Consider the following 13,855-nt stretch of genomic DNA (forward strand, 5'->3'; position numbering starts at 1 on the left):
GGAATATCCGCTGGTAGTGGATGCCTTCCTGATCAGATGGGATTTCCGGTTGGCTTATGCATTTCCCCCGCTAAACCTGTTGCCTCTGGTGGTCAGAAAGATAAGGGAGGATCAAGCGAGAATCATACTGATCGCTCCGTTCTGGCCCCGAAGGGCTTGGTTCTCCTGGCTCAGGACCATGTCGGTGGAAGACCCCTGGGTACTGCCAGACATCCCGGACCTACTTCATCAAGGTCCGATCAACCATCCACAAGTGAAGGGTCTACATTTGACGGCATGGTCTTTGAAAGGTCACTGTTAAAAAACAGAGGATTTTCTCCAAATCTCATTGATACCCTTATGAAGAGTAGAAAACTCATAACAACTAAGATCTACTCTAGAACTTGGAGGAAGTTTCTGGCCTCTTCAAATTTTAATATCGAAGAGGGTTTACCAATCAACCAGATTCTAGAATTCCTGCAGAGAGGGCTAGAGCTAAATCTATCCACGAGTACGCTAAAAGTACAAGTCTCAGCCCTAGGGGCCTTATTTTCTTGCAACATTGCTGGTAATTATTGGGTATCAAGGTTCATCAAAGCAGCTAGTAGATCCAGACCTATACACAGGAATAGGTCAATGCCTTGGGATCTTAACCTAGTCCTCTCAGCCTTGACTAAAGAACCGTTTGAGCCTTTACATTCAGCCTCACTTAAATTACTATCCCTCAAAACAGCATTTTTGGTGGCAATTACATCTGCTCGTAGGGTAGGAGACATACAGGCTCTTTCTAGGCTGTCCCCCTATACAGAGTTTCTACAGGACAGGGTAGTCCTCAGACCAGATCCAGCTTACTTACCAAAAGTGGCCTCAGAATTTCATAGATCTCAGGAGATAGTTCTACCATCATTTCTCCCTAATCCTTCTAATTCCAAAGAGGAGTTACTCCATACGTTAGATGTTAGGAGATGTCTCTTAGAATATATATCAGTCACTGATGCTTGGAAGAGAGAGGAGGCGTTGTTTCTATCTTTCCAAGGTCCCAGGAAAGGTCTTAGAGTGTCGAAGTACACGCTAGCGAAGTGGATTAGGGAGGCTATCTCTCTGGCTTATACTGCAGGTGGAGGTCCAGCTCCGCAGAATCTGAGGGCACATTCCACTCGGGCCATGGCTGCATCCTGGGCTGAGAGATCTGGAGTTTCCATCGACCAGATATGTAAGGCAGCTACGTGGTCATCCCCTTCCACCTTTTTCAAGCACTATAGGTTGGACTTGGGGTTCTCTTCTGATCTCACCTTCGGGTTAAGGGTGCTACAGGCTATAGTCCCTCCCTAAGGTAGTTTACATCTCTGTAATTCTCTCGTAGTGCTGTCATGGGAGTCCGAATAAAGCATTAAGCTACTTACTGGTAGCGGCATTTTTCGGAGGCCCATGACAGCACCCTTAGTTCCCTCCCTATTCACGTGGGGGTTGCACTTCCCATAATGTATATAATGAGATAGATAGATCTCACGTGTGGTATATAGTTCATTATGATTGATTATTTTTGGACATAAACTGTATATAATGTATGTTTGTGTGCTACTAACCGCGGTAGTCCTCTCAGGCTCTAATATACAACTGATGCATGGGGAGAGGTACCGCCCTTTTGTATCTGTAGGTTTCCTGTTCCTGAAGGGCGGATCCCCTCTCTCTCGTAGTGCTGTCATGGGCCTCCGAAAAATGCCGCTACCAGTAAGTAGCTTAATGCTTTCACACCAATTTTGAACTTTTGTTTGGTGTTTTCTCCATATACTGCCTATTATTTTTGTTCTTTCTTACTATTATTTATTAATTGTACAGGTCCTTCTCAAAAAATTAGCATATAGTGTTAAATTTCATTATTTACCATAATGTAATGATTACAATTAAACTTTCATATATTATAGATTCATTATCCACCAACTGAAATTTGTCAGGTCTTTTATTGTTTTAATACTGATGATTTTGGCATACAACTCCTGATAACCCAAAAAACCTGTCTCAATAAATTAGCATATTTCACCCATCCAATCAAATAAAAGTGTTTTTTAATAACAAGCAAAAAAACCAACAAATAATAATGTTCAGTTATGCACTCAATACTTGGTCGGGAATCCTTTGGCAGAAATGACTGCTTCAATGCGGCGTGGCATGGAGGCAATCAGCCTGTGACACTGCTGAGATGTTATGGAGGCCCAGGATGCTTCAATAGCGGCCTTAAGCTCATCCAGAGTGTTGGGTCTTGCGTCTCTCAACTTTCTCTTCACAATATCCCACAGATTCTCTATGGGGTTCAGGTCAGGAGAGTTGGCAGGCCAATTGAGCACAGTAATACCATGGTCAGTAAACCATTTACCAGTGGTTTTGGCACTGTGAGCAGGTGCCAGGTCGTGCTGAAAAATGAAATCTTCATCTCCATAAAGCATTTCAGCCGATGGAAGCATGAAGTGCTCCAAAATCTCCTGATAGCTAGCTGCATTGACCCTGCCCTTGATGAAACACAGTGGACCAACACCAGCAGCTGACATGGCACCCCACACCATCACTGACTGTGGGTACTTGACACTGGACTTCAGGCATTTTGGCATTTTCTTCTCCCCAGTCTTCCTCCAGACTCTGGCACCTTGATTTCCGAATGACATGCAAAATTTGCTTTCATCAGAAAAAAGTACTTGGGACCACTTAGCAACAGTCCAGTGCTGCTTCTCTGTAGCTCAAAAGTGGCTTTACCTGGGGAATGCGGCACCTGTAGCCCATTTCCTGCACACGCCTGTGCACGGTGGCTCTGGATGTTTCCACACCAGACTCAGTCCACTGCTTCCTCAGGTTCCCCAAGGTCTGGAATCGGTCCTTCTCCACAATCTTCCTCAGGGTCCGGTCTCCTCTTCTCGTTGTACAGCGTTTTCTGCCACATTGTTTCCTTCCAACAGACTTACCATTGAGGTGCCTTGATACAGCACTCTGGGAACAGCCTATTTGTTGAGAAATTTCTTTCTGGGTCTTACCCTCTTGCTTGAGGGTGTCAATGATGGCCTTCTTGACATCTGTCAGGTCGCTAGTCTTACCCATGATGGGGGTTTTGAGTAATGAACCAGGCAGGGAGTTTATAAAAGCCTCAGGTATCTTTTGCATGTGTTTAGAGTTAATTAGTTGATTCAGAAGATTAGGGTAATAGGTCGTTTAGAGAACCTTTTCTTGATATGCTAATTTATTGAGACAGGTTTTTTGGGTTATCAGGAGTTGTATGCCAAAATCATCAGTATTAAAACAATAAAAGACCTGACAAATTTCAGTTGGTGGATAATGAATCTATAATATATGAAAGTTTAATTGTAATCATTACATTATGGTAAATAATGAAATTTAACACTATATGCTAATTTTTTGAGAAGGACCTGTATTATTCTTACATTTGAATAAATAAAGTATATATGGATTCTAGACTCCCGATTCTTTAGAATCGGGCTGCCATCTAGTAATAAATAATGCTACTCAGGGTGCTATACAAGATGCATGGGAGGAGAATGCATAAGGGAGAAGAAGACCAATGCATAAAGACCTGTGCATACCTGCAATATATCAAATTACAAACTTTATTAACAAAAGACGCAAAAGGGTTAAAAACAGACTAAAAACAGACTAAAATCATGGCAGTAACATCCTTCCCCATGTGGGGACAGCCAACATGTTGGACTGCCCTGTATATTTACATCAAATCCCAACAATGGCACTACAATACAAAGGTACTATCATACAATATGATACCCCAAGTCACTGTACATGCGTCATCAAAATACAATGATCCCAAGACATCTTGTAACTAATCACATATACAAAATAGTAGACCAGATTCCACTGTACAGATGTGGATATAAAACAATCAACAGACAATCAATCTCTTATGACAGGTGTCATAGACAATAATGGGCGTCCTCAAAAATGCTTTTATAATGTCTAATAGTAAAGCGAGCATATGGAAAGTGGGTGAGCTGAGCACCTAACTGAATCCCTGCTATGTAAAAAGACGGATGTATGCAATTAAAGCAGAGAAAGATAGAGGTTGTTGCAGTGGGGTTTGCACTATGAATATATAATCAGAGCACCACATACATGAACCCCACTATAGGGCACAAGAATCTCATTAACCCGAAACAACAACAACAAAACGGATTTTATCAACCAAGATCTCATTTTATTCAGTATAACTGCGTGGACCTGACACCGTTTGTAGGTTACTATGCACAATCCTGCTGACAGGTTCCCTTTAAGGCCCTAAATAGCTGTGTATTTAAGAGGCTAGGGTATAAAATACATGTGGTATTAGGAGATTAAAGGGGTTATCCAGTGAAAACAAGTTATCCCCTTTCCATAGGATAGCCTGACTGTTGATTTATTCATTCTCTGTGAGGCTGCTAGAAAAATCTGAGCACAGAGGTTGGCAGCCCCATAGGAAATGAATGCAGCACATGTTATATATGCGCAATGCCTCTTCATTCTAGTGGGGATTTAAGTTCCAAGTTCTGCTGATCAGTGTGGGGCCCAGAGTTCGACCTCCGCCAATCAATAAGTTATCATCTTTCCAGCAGTTAGATGGCAATTTGTTTTCAGCAGATAACCCCTTTAAGTGACTCTCGTGACTTGAACTTACTGTTTGCCCAGCATCGCTTGTTGTTGCATCGGGAGGTGACATGAGCTGATGGCATCACATTTACCCATACCTGGTGGGACGCATGTTTGCCAGGTATTATTCACATGTCTTATTAGACAGGCTATGAGTTTGTGGAGATACTGGTAGTATCATAATGTGAGTGCAGAATTTGGGACCCAACTATTATTTTTTCTGCATGGCCACACTTTGTCTAAAACTAGCCGTGATTCCCGTAAAGCACCAGTAGGTAAACAAACTTATTGAATGCAATTTTGAATACGTTAATGGATGTAGTTTTGAAAAGGCATCACTTTTTTATAGGTTTTCCTGTAAAAAATCACTTTAAAAATTGAATAAGGCCTTAAAAAATATTTGTTGCTAAACTTTTAATTTCTATCAAAGCAACAAAAGGAAAGTAGGTTTGAAAAATTATACTGATGTAAAGTAGTCATATGGTAAATATTATTAACTAATGTGTGTGGTCTGACTATTTTTTTTTTTTAATCCAATATAACAAACATTGTTGTTATTAAACAAACATTTCTTACTGATTACACTCACAGAATTCCAGGATAATTTTCCCTTTATTTTATTTATTTATTTTTTTTAAACCCCAACTTCCCCCGTCCCCCCTTTGCCCATCTAAATTTGCATAATTTATCGTACCAATACAGTACATTGACCAAATGCATATGGAAAACAGTGACATTTCTGTTGTCTGACTATTATAGAAAAAGTGTATTGAAAATAACGTCTCTTCCAGCACTACCATTGGGCATTTAATCCAATGACTCCACTGTTTCCCAAATTTAGCAGGGAATCCTTATGCCAGCAAAGTCGATGAGAATCTTGAAGTGTGCATATGATCAGTAATTTTCCTTTCTGGATTTGTGCTGCTTTTATATCCACAGCATATCAATTCTTTGTGTGTGTTTTGCCACGTTTTACACCATTTTATTTCAATTGAGTCAGTCAAATATGCAGCAAAAATTCAAGTATAAAAATGTTTGCGGATTTGCTGAGTTTTTTCTTGCGTTTTTACGGACTTCATATCTGGGGTTTTGCACGCTGTCATCTCTGCAAATTGTCACGCAGCAGAGATTCCGTAAGTGAGATCTCCGGGGCTCATCAGCTGATGAACTCCTGTGAACCTTCTCACCGCAGCTCAGCTCTACACACTGCAGGAGTGATTACACTTTCCTGAGTGTTAGGGTACCGTCACACAGTGCAATTTTCATCGCTACGACGGTACGATCCGTGACGCTCCAGCGTCGTAACAATATCGCTCCAGCGTCAGCCTCCTGTCCTTGAGAAAATCAATGACTGCTCTCAAGTTATCAGGATCGTCGTGGGATATTATGGATTATGTCCTCACTTCGGACAGGTGAGGGATATTGTTGTTTATTATTTTAATTAATTTACAGGAGACTGCATCTGTGGATTGGGCGATGACGGGAGTATGGTTTTAGATTCTGTGTCATTACTTCAAATAAAGGAATTTATTCTGGGTGTGTGTTTGTTTTTTTTTATAAAATATCACAATAGAGTTAATAGTGGGGGATGCCTCTCCATTACTAACCTGTGGGCTTGATGCCACCTGACAATACAAAGGTGACATCAAACCCCCAAGTATCACCACACTTGTCAAAGCACCAGGGCAAGTGGAAACAGCAAGGCTAAGCGCCTTTTCTGGGTCAACTGAGATCTGATGTTTTTAGCCTGGGATGGGGCCAATATTCATGGCCCCTTCCCAAACTGGTAATATCAGCCCATAGATGTCTGCCTAGCCTCTGCTGGTTAATAAATATAGGAACCCTGCGTAATTTTTTGGGAGGAGTCCCCCATTTTAGTAACGAAGAAAGACTGAGTATACAGCTCTGAGCTGATGTTAATAGTTGGAATGCTCCATGGGTATTACCCCCTTCCCATGCTATTAAACATCTGCCTCCAGCCCTCCTCTTTCCCTCTGCTGGTTCTGAAAATGGTTCAGGAGCCAATGCCATTTTTTTCAGAAAAATAAAACTTATTAATTAAATACATGTACAGTAAGCTGCGCAAGCACTGTACTTATCTATGTGATTGACATCTGTATATCTATTTATTCTATGTGTATATGTCTATGCTGTCTATTCTGTTGGGTCACACTGTGATTTTACGGTACGTGGCAGATGAAATGTTGGGTTTTTAAGGACATGGGTATGTAAAAATCGGACAACACTCGCATTGTCCAAGTAATGTGCTTTTTTTTTTCTTGCAAGAATTGCATTGACGAGCTTGGTACTATATACAAGGACAATTACAGCATGCTACGCTGTTTTCTCAGTCCGAATTCAGCTGAGAAAAAAAATTGCGGATGAGCAGGGACTCATAGATTAACATTGATCAGAGTGCAATCCGATTTTCTTATTGGATTGCTCTTGTCTGTTTTTCTTGCAGGTGAGTGTGAGCCCTAATAACCCCATGTGTGTCACTGCCACCAGGTATTGCGGTGTGCGCCGAGTTCTGCCAGTTGCTGTTTGGGGCAGCACGGTGGCGCAGTGGATAGCACTGCAGCCTTGCAGCGCTGGAGTCCTGGGTTCAAGCTCCACCCTGGACAACATCTGCAAAGAGTTTGTATGTTCTCCCCGTGTTTGCGTGGGTTTCTTCCGGGTTCTCCAGTTTCCTCCCACATTCCAAAGACATACTGATAGGGGATTTAGATTGTGAGCCCCATTGGGGACAGCGATGATAATGTGTGCAAACTGTAAAGAGCTGCAGAATATGTTAGCGCTATATATAAAAAAATAAATAAAGATTATTATTAAGATTATTTGGTTATAGCCTATCTAGGTTCATTCTGTGAATGCTACTACATAGGCTGATGCAAATCAATCATGTGGTTACTCCAGCTCCAATAAAATGGTAAAATTCTTTATTTATCCAAATGAAAAGCATTTTCTTTTTGGAGGTGCTCCATATTTGCAAGTAACCAACGAGTGGTCTCTCCCTCCTCAAAAAAAAATGGTGTTTTAAAAACATACATTTATTGTCGGCTTGCTCCATTTGAAAATACTTACCATAAGTTGCTTTTGAGACATCCTTCCACTGTGTTAAATTTTCAGGGCTATTATTCAAAATGAATGATACCTCAGTTTCCTAGACTTATTTTCTAAGTCTACGAATATATATATATCGTATACCCTTCTGTTATGAATTATCTTTAACAATCTTTATCGCTATAATCAATAATCAGAAAGGCCTTCCGGGCATCCCATACCACATTGATTGGAGCCAAACCCAAATATAATAGAAAATAAAAATGAATCAAATCTCCCTCTAACATTATTACAATCTATCATTTTCCACGAGAATGGATTTACATTCCAACCTTGCGAAAATGTAGGAATTATCGGGTCCACTTGCATCTTAAACAACAAAGGAGAGTGGACTTATAAAGATCTAGGGGAGATACATAACAATAGGTCAATTCTGGAAAGAGAGTGATAGGTCGATGAGATGCAGGAGTAAACGTTTGAGTTGGGAAATGTCTCCCTCCAGATGTCAACGAAGCCTGCCTCCAGTAAAAGGCTGCCAAATGGGGAGTCAAATATTATTAAAGTCTCCCATGATTGTTAAAGGGATATCTGGACAATTCACTATTATTAAAATTTTCTTGAATGCGACAAACGAGAAAAGAGGAGGGAACATATACTATAACAATGGCACATTCAAAATAGGAAATTAAAGGAGCACCTACAAATCTCCCGTCATAATCCCTAAAAGAATCTATACATTTAAAGGGAATCCTTTTGTGCACTATAAAACTAACACCTCTGGAGTAATTGATATGCAGAGTGTCCAAGCTAAACCCCATCCAAGATCTATGCATCAAACCAACATAATCTCTTGTCATATGCACCTCCTGTAACTGCTAGATTGACCTTTTTTACATATTCAAAAATTGCATGCTTTTTTGAATTTGCCTTCAGACTTTTAAAGGGAACCAGTCAACAGGATTGTGCACAGTAACCTACAAACACTGTCAGGTCGGCAACGTTATACTGATTAAAATATCTTGATTAATGAAATCCGTCTTGTGGTTGTTGTTTAATCTTTATTTTCAGTTTTGAGTTAATGAGATTCTTGTGCTTCGGGGTGGCCTGGGGGGGGGGGGGGGAGGGGAAGTCTTCATGTGGTGCTCTGCTTATGAATTTATAAGTATGGGCTTATTGCAGGTCACTCATCTGTGACCTGCCCCCTAGTTTACACGATGAATATTATATACAAATCTTTAAAAATATATATATATCCCCTTCTGCAGACAGGCGGTGGTGGTGGCACCTGGGCTGCAACATAATCGCATGTATAATGTGTATGAAACTCATTTCTTTGATGTTATCCTTAAGTTCCTAAAAAAAAAAAAAAAAAAAAACAGCTTGAAAATGGCAATCTGATAGCCGCTACTGCGCAGTCGCTAGCAGCACCATCTTGCTAGAGAAAAAAAAATCATCCTCCAAGATTGCGCCGCCTGCGCAGTAGCAACTATCGGATCGGCACAACCGGCGCCATTTTCAAACTGATTTTTTTTTTTAATGAATTTAAAGATAACATCTAAGAAATGAGTAACATACACATTATATACTGTATGTGATAATTCTGCAGCGCAGGTGCCTGCCTGCAGAAGGTGTTTTTTTTTTTAATTTTAATAATGAATATTCTATATATTTATGTAAACTAGGGGGCAAGTCACTAAGGGATCAGTGACCTGTCAGAAGCCGTACAGATGAATACAAAATCAGGGCACCACATGGAGACACCCCTCCCCACAGGCCTATACATAAATAATAATAATTATAATGCTGTAGCAATGAGAGAAGTAAATAAAAATACCTACATTTTTACTCCATTTCAGCTCCCACTGCAGTAAAACCAGAGCGGATATCTTGGGCACAGACTAGGTTAACCCTGCTGTTCTGTTCGGTCTGGGGAGACCTATTTTGAACTTTGGTATTTTTTGGGGTGTTCAAGATGCGGTTCTGAAACTTGTGGTTGATTGACTTAAATGAGGATGGGTCGGTCGGCCACGGGTTTCAGAGCCACATCTTGAATATTTTAAAGAATATTGAAGTTCAAAGTCGGTCATTTTTGACCAACAGAACAGCAGGGTTAAACAAATCACATATTGAAGACAAAATTCCACATTATACCTGTCAGTAGAAAAAATTTAAAGACCTTTATATTTAAAGCACTCAATATTGGAACCACAGAGCCAGTGTTGCCCAAAGAGGCTTGACGTCTCACACTGCCTCATATCAAATATGGCATTCATGAGTGACCAGCCATCTCAAGGCTTTCTTAGGAGATTAAAAAAAAGTAGGTAGAACCAAGGGCAATCACTCTGTTTTGCAGGGTATATTAGAGAGCATTGCACTCCTAGCGCCCTCAAATTTCTCTTTATGTCCAAGAACTGGAATCTTTGGACTGGACTTCCACTGAAAAGTCTGGAAAAAAGGATCTCTTCTGTCCTCCAAGCAAAATGTATGTTCTGCTTTTTCCTGGCTTTCCTCAGGAAGTCACAGTCCTTAGTGTAAAATCTTTATCAGAATGGGTCTAGAAAATCTAACTACTGGGCCAGGTTGCGTGGGGACCCTGTGGGCCCTTTCAACAGCAAACAAAGGAGTAAGAGCTTCCTTGCCAAATATAATCCCTAGCCATTTTTTTTTTATCTGGATCTCTCCCATCCACCTTCTCAGGGACTTTCACCAGCCTGATATTATTACACCTCTGGCGATTTTCAAGATCATCAACTTTGGCCAGTAAGGCGGCCATTCATTAAGTGTGAGTCTGAATGTCTCTATGGATCAAAGGAAGGGCATCCTACACCTCACTGACTCTCCTCTGAAATGCAGTGGTATGTTCCACCACTTTTGTACATTATGCCAGACTATCAATATGATCTCTTGAATATAGCCTACTTGGCTGGTTAGTGTAGCCAGTTTAGTATTGCATTTGTTAACAGCTTTTAGAACATCCAATAGAGAAGGGAAGTCCCACAGGGTATTTTCACAAGGGACAACACTTCAAGTGCCAGTGCTGCAAACAGGGACTCTCTTAGGAACATCTCCTTGCTCCTCCACTTGTCTGTCATTGACCTCTGGATCTGAGAGTGTTTCTCTATGAGCGTATTGTTCCAGTCTGACAGCAGCTTCTCCTCAAACATTAACTCTGTCTCCAGCCACGGGTCTCGCGAATGCCATCTTCGATTTCTGATTACGCCACATCATCCACTCTGCAGATCTTCCTGCCTCTCGTCATTTCACTATCGTAGCCCAAAAATAGTGCTCACAGCCTCCTGATATCTTCAGGCACCGTGTAGGTAGCTTTCTGCACTTTAATTGCATCCCAGGATGGTGTTTACCGGATGAATACAACGGGAGCTCTCCAGAGTGATGTCCTCACTGCATGCCCACCAGGCCATGCCTCCATGTTGTTACTGTTTAAACCCAATACTGACATAGGACATACTCCTGTCTTTTGTCGGGTGCCTGTGTCTTGAGTAGGTTAAGCAGCTGAGCCCATACTGTACCCACCAGTAACCATCTGTTATACACAGCTGGCACCTTCCTGTAACAATAGTAATCAGAGCTAAGCTCAAGTTACTGTGGATTACCTCTTAACCCCATCCCGACATTTGCAGTATACATTTGTCATGTTCGGGAAGTACTTCCCGACTGAAGACGTATACGGTATATACGTCATGGCGATCGCCTGCGCACAGGAGGCTGTCAACAGGCGATCGCCTCTGGATGTTCAGTTGATATGACAGATGACAACCCAGCAGTGACCACACTGCTCCCGACATTTTAACCCACTAAATGCTGCAGTCAATATTCCTCTGCCCTCAAATTGACACCCCCACAACGTTATCGTGAAGGGCCGATTGTTGCCTTGGTGACCCGATGTTGTCAAGGAGAAATTGCACGACAAATTTTGGGGTCCACTTTCTCCTGCTATGCTTGTGAAAATGAAAAAAAATTGAGGCTAAAATAACATTTTTGTTAGAAAAATATTTTTTTTCTCATTTTCACAGATGAACGTTGTAAAATGCTGTGAAATACTTGTGGGTTCAAGATGCTCACCACACATTTAGATAAGTTCCTTGAGGGGGTCTAGTTTCCAAAATAAGGTCACTTTCACTGTTTAGGCACATTGGGCCTTTTTAAATGTGACATGGCATCCACTCGATTCCAGCCCATTTTGCGTTCAAAAAGTCAAACTGTGCTCCAACCATTCCAAGCCCTGTCGTGCGCCCAAGCTGTGGTTTTCCCAACATGTGGGGTATCCGCATACTCAAGAGAAATTGCAGAACAATTTTTGGGGTCCATTTTCTCCTGTTTCCCATGTCAAAATAAAAAATTGGGGCTAAATAAAAAAAATTTGTGAGAACATTTGAACTCGTTTTTTTATTTTCACGGCTCAACATTATAAACCTCTGAAGCATCTGGGAGGTTCAAGCTGCTCACCACACATCTAGATAAGTTCCTCGAGGGGTCTAGTTTCCAAAATTGTGTCACTTGTGGGGGATTTATACTGTTTAGGCACATCAGGCGGGCTCTCTAAACGCAACATGGTGTCCGCTAATTAATCTAGCAAATTTTGCATTCATAAACACAAATGGAGCTATTTCCCTTTTTGAGCCCTGCTGTGCACCCAAACAGTAGTCCTCCCCCCCCCCCTTCACATATGGGGTATCAGCGTTCTCTGAAGAAAATGCACAACAAATTTTGGGGTCCATTTTCTCATTTTACCCTTGTGAAAATAAAAAAAAGTTGGTCTAAACTAAATTTTTTGTTAAAAAGTTAAATGTGTATCATTTCCTTCCATATTCCATTAATTCCTGCACCTGAAGGGTTAATGAACTTCTTGAATGTGGTTTTGAGTACCTTGAGGGGTGCATTCATGAATGGTGTCCCTTTTGGGTATTTTCTGTCATATGGACCTCTCAAAACCACTTCAAATGTGATGTGGTCCCTAAAAAGTAATGGTTTTTAAATTTTGCTGTAAAAACGAGAAATTGCTGGTCAACTTTTATCCCTTCTAACTTCCTAACTGAAAGAATAGTTTTAAAACTCGTGCTGATGTAAAGTAGACATGTTGGAAATGTTATTTATCAACTATTTTGTGACATATAGATCTCTGATTTAAGAGCATAAAAATTAAACGTTTCAAAATTACGAAATTTTTGCCAATTTTCTGATATTTTTTACAAATAAACACAAGTCATATCAAAATTTTTTTACCACTATCATGAAGTATAATGTCAGGAAAAAAATATTCTCAGAATCAATGGGATACGTTGAACTGTTCCAGAGTTATTACCACTAGGGATGAGAGAATATATTTGGATAACTCTTTATCCAAATAGCTATAGCGCTTACTGAATAGCTGCATTGGGAACTCGGATACCTGGAGCGCTCCTGATGGCTGTTCGGTGCCGCAGCTGCATGTGTCGCGGCTGTGTGACAGTCACAACACATGCATGGAGAGCCTGATTGTTGGCTCTCCATGCAAGTGTTGTGACTATCACACAGTCGTACATATGCAGATGCGACGCTGAACAGCTGATTATCGGGAGCACTCCAGGTATCCGAGTTCCCGATGCAGCTATTCGGTAAGTGCTATAACTATTCGGATAAGGAGTTATCCACAGCTATTCACTGATCCCTAATTGCCACATAAAGTGACACTGGTCAGAATTGTAAAATTTGGCCTGTTCATGAAGGTGAAAATGGATTCGAGGATGAAGGCAACACTGTCAATCTCAGAAATTTGAAGGAAGGGCTCCATTCCATTCACTCATTGCCCCTTCAAGAAGCAATAGTGGGGTGCCTTGGCAACAGGAGGAGTGTTGAAGGTCCCCATAGCTACAATATTAGTACTTTTGTGGGAGTAGGCAGGACTTCATACAAGACTGTGATCTTCGCTATATATCACAATGCTGTGGTATTGCAGTATATAGGACAAGCATTTAGACAATCACAGGTTCCAGTCCCCCAAGGGGGCTAAAAATACAATAAAAAAAATATCACTCCCTTGTTCGCCTTTAAAAATAAAAACACATATATTTCATGTGCCTCATTTGTAAAAGTCTGATCTATTAAAGTGTGAAATAAATTACCCATACAGTAAAAGTTAATTACTAACATTAACTACAGTGTCCCGAAAAAAAAC

General features: G+C 40.9%; 1 protein-coding gene across 3 annotated transcripts in view; it reads left to right on the forward strand.

The window, feature by feature from the left end:
* Positions 1–13,855, forward strand: part of ANO6 (anoctamin 6) — a 302,301-nt gene that overhangs the window by 175,780 nt on the left and 112,666 nt on the right. The gene's annotated exons all lie outside the window — the stretch shown is intronic.

This window comes from Ranitomeya imitator, chromosome 4, assembly GCF_032444005.1.
Source record: "Ranitomeya imitator isolate aRanImi1 chromosome 4, aRanImi1.pri, whole genome shotgun sequence".
Lineage (NCBI taxonomy): Eukaryota > Metazoa > Chordata > Amphibia > Anura > Dendrobatidae > Ranitomeya > Ranitomeya imitator.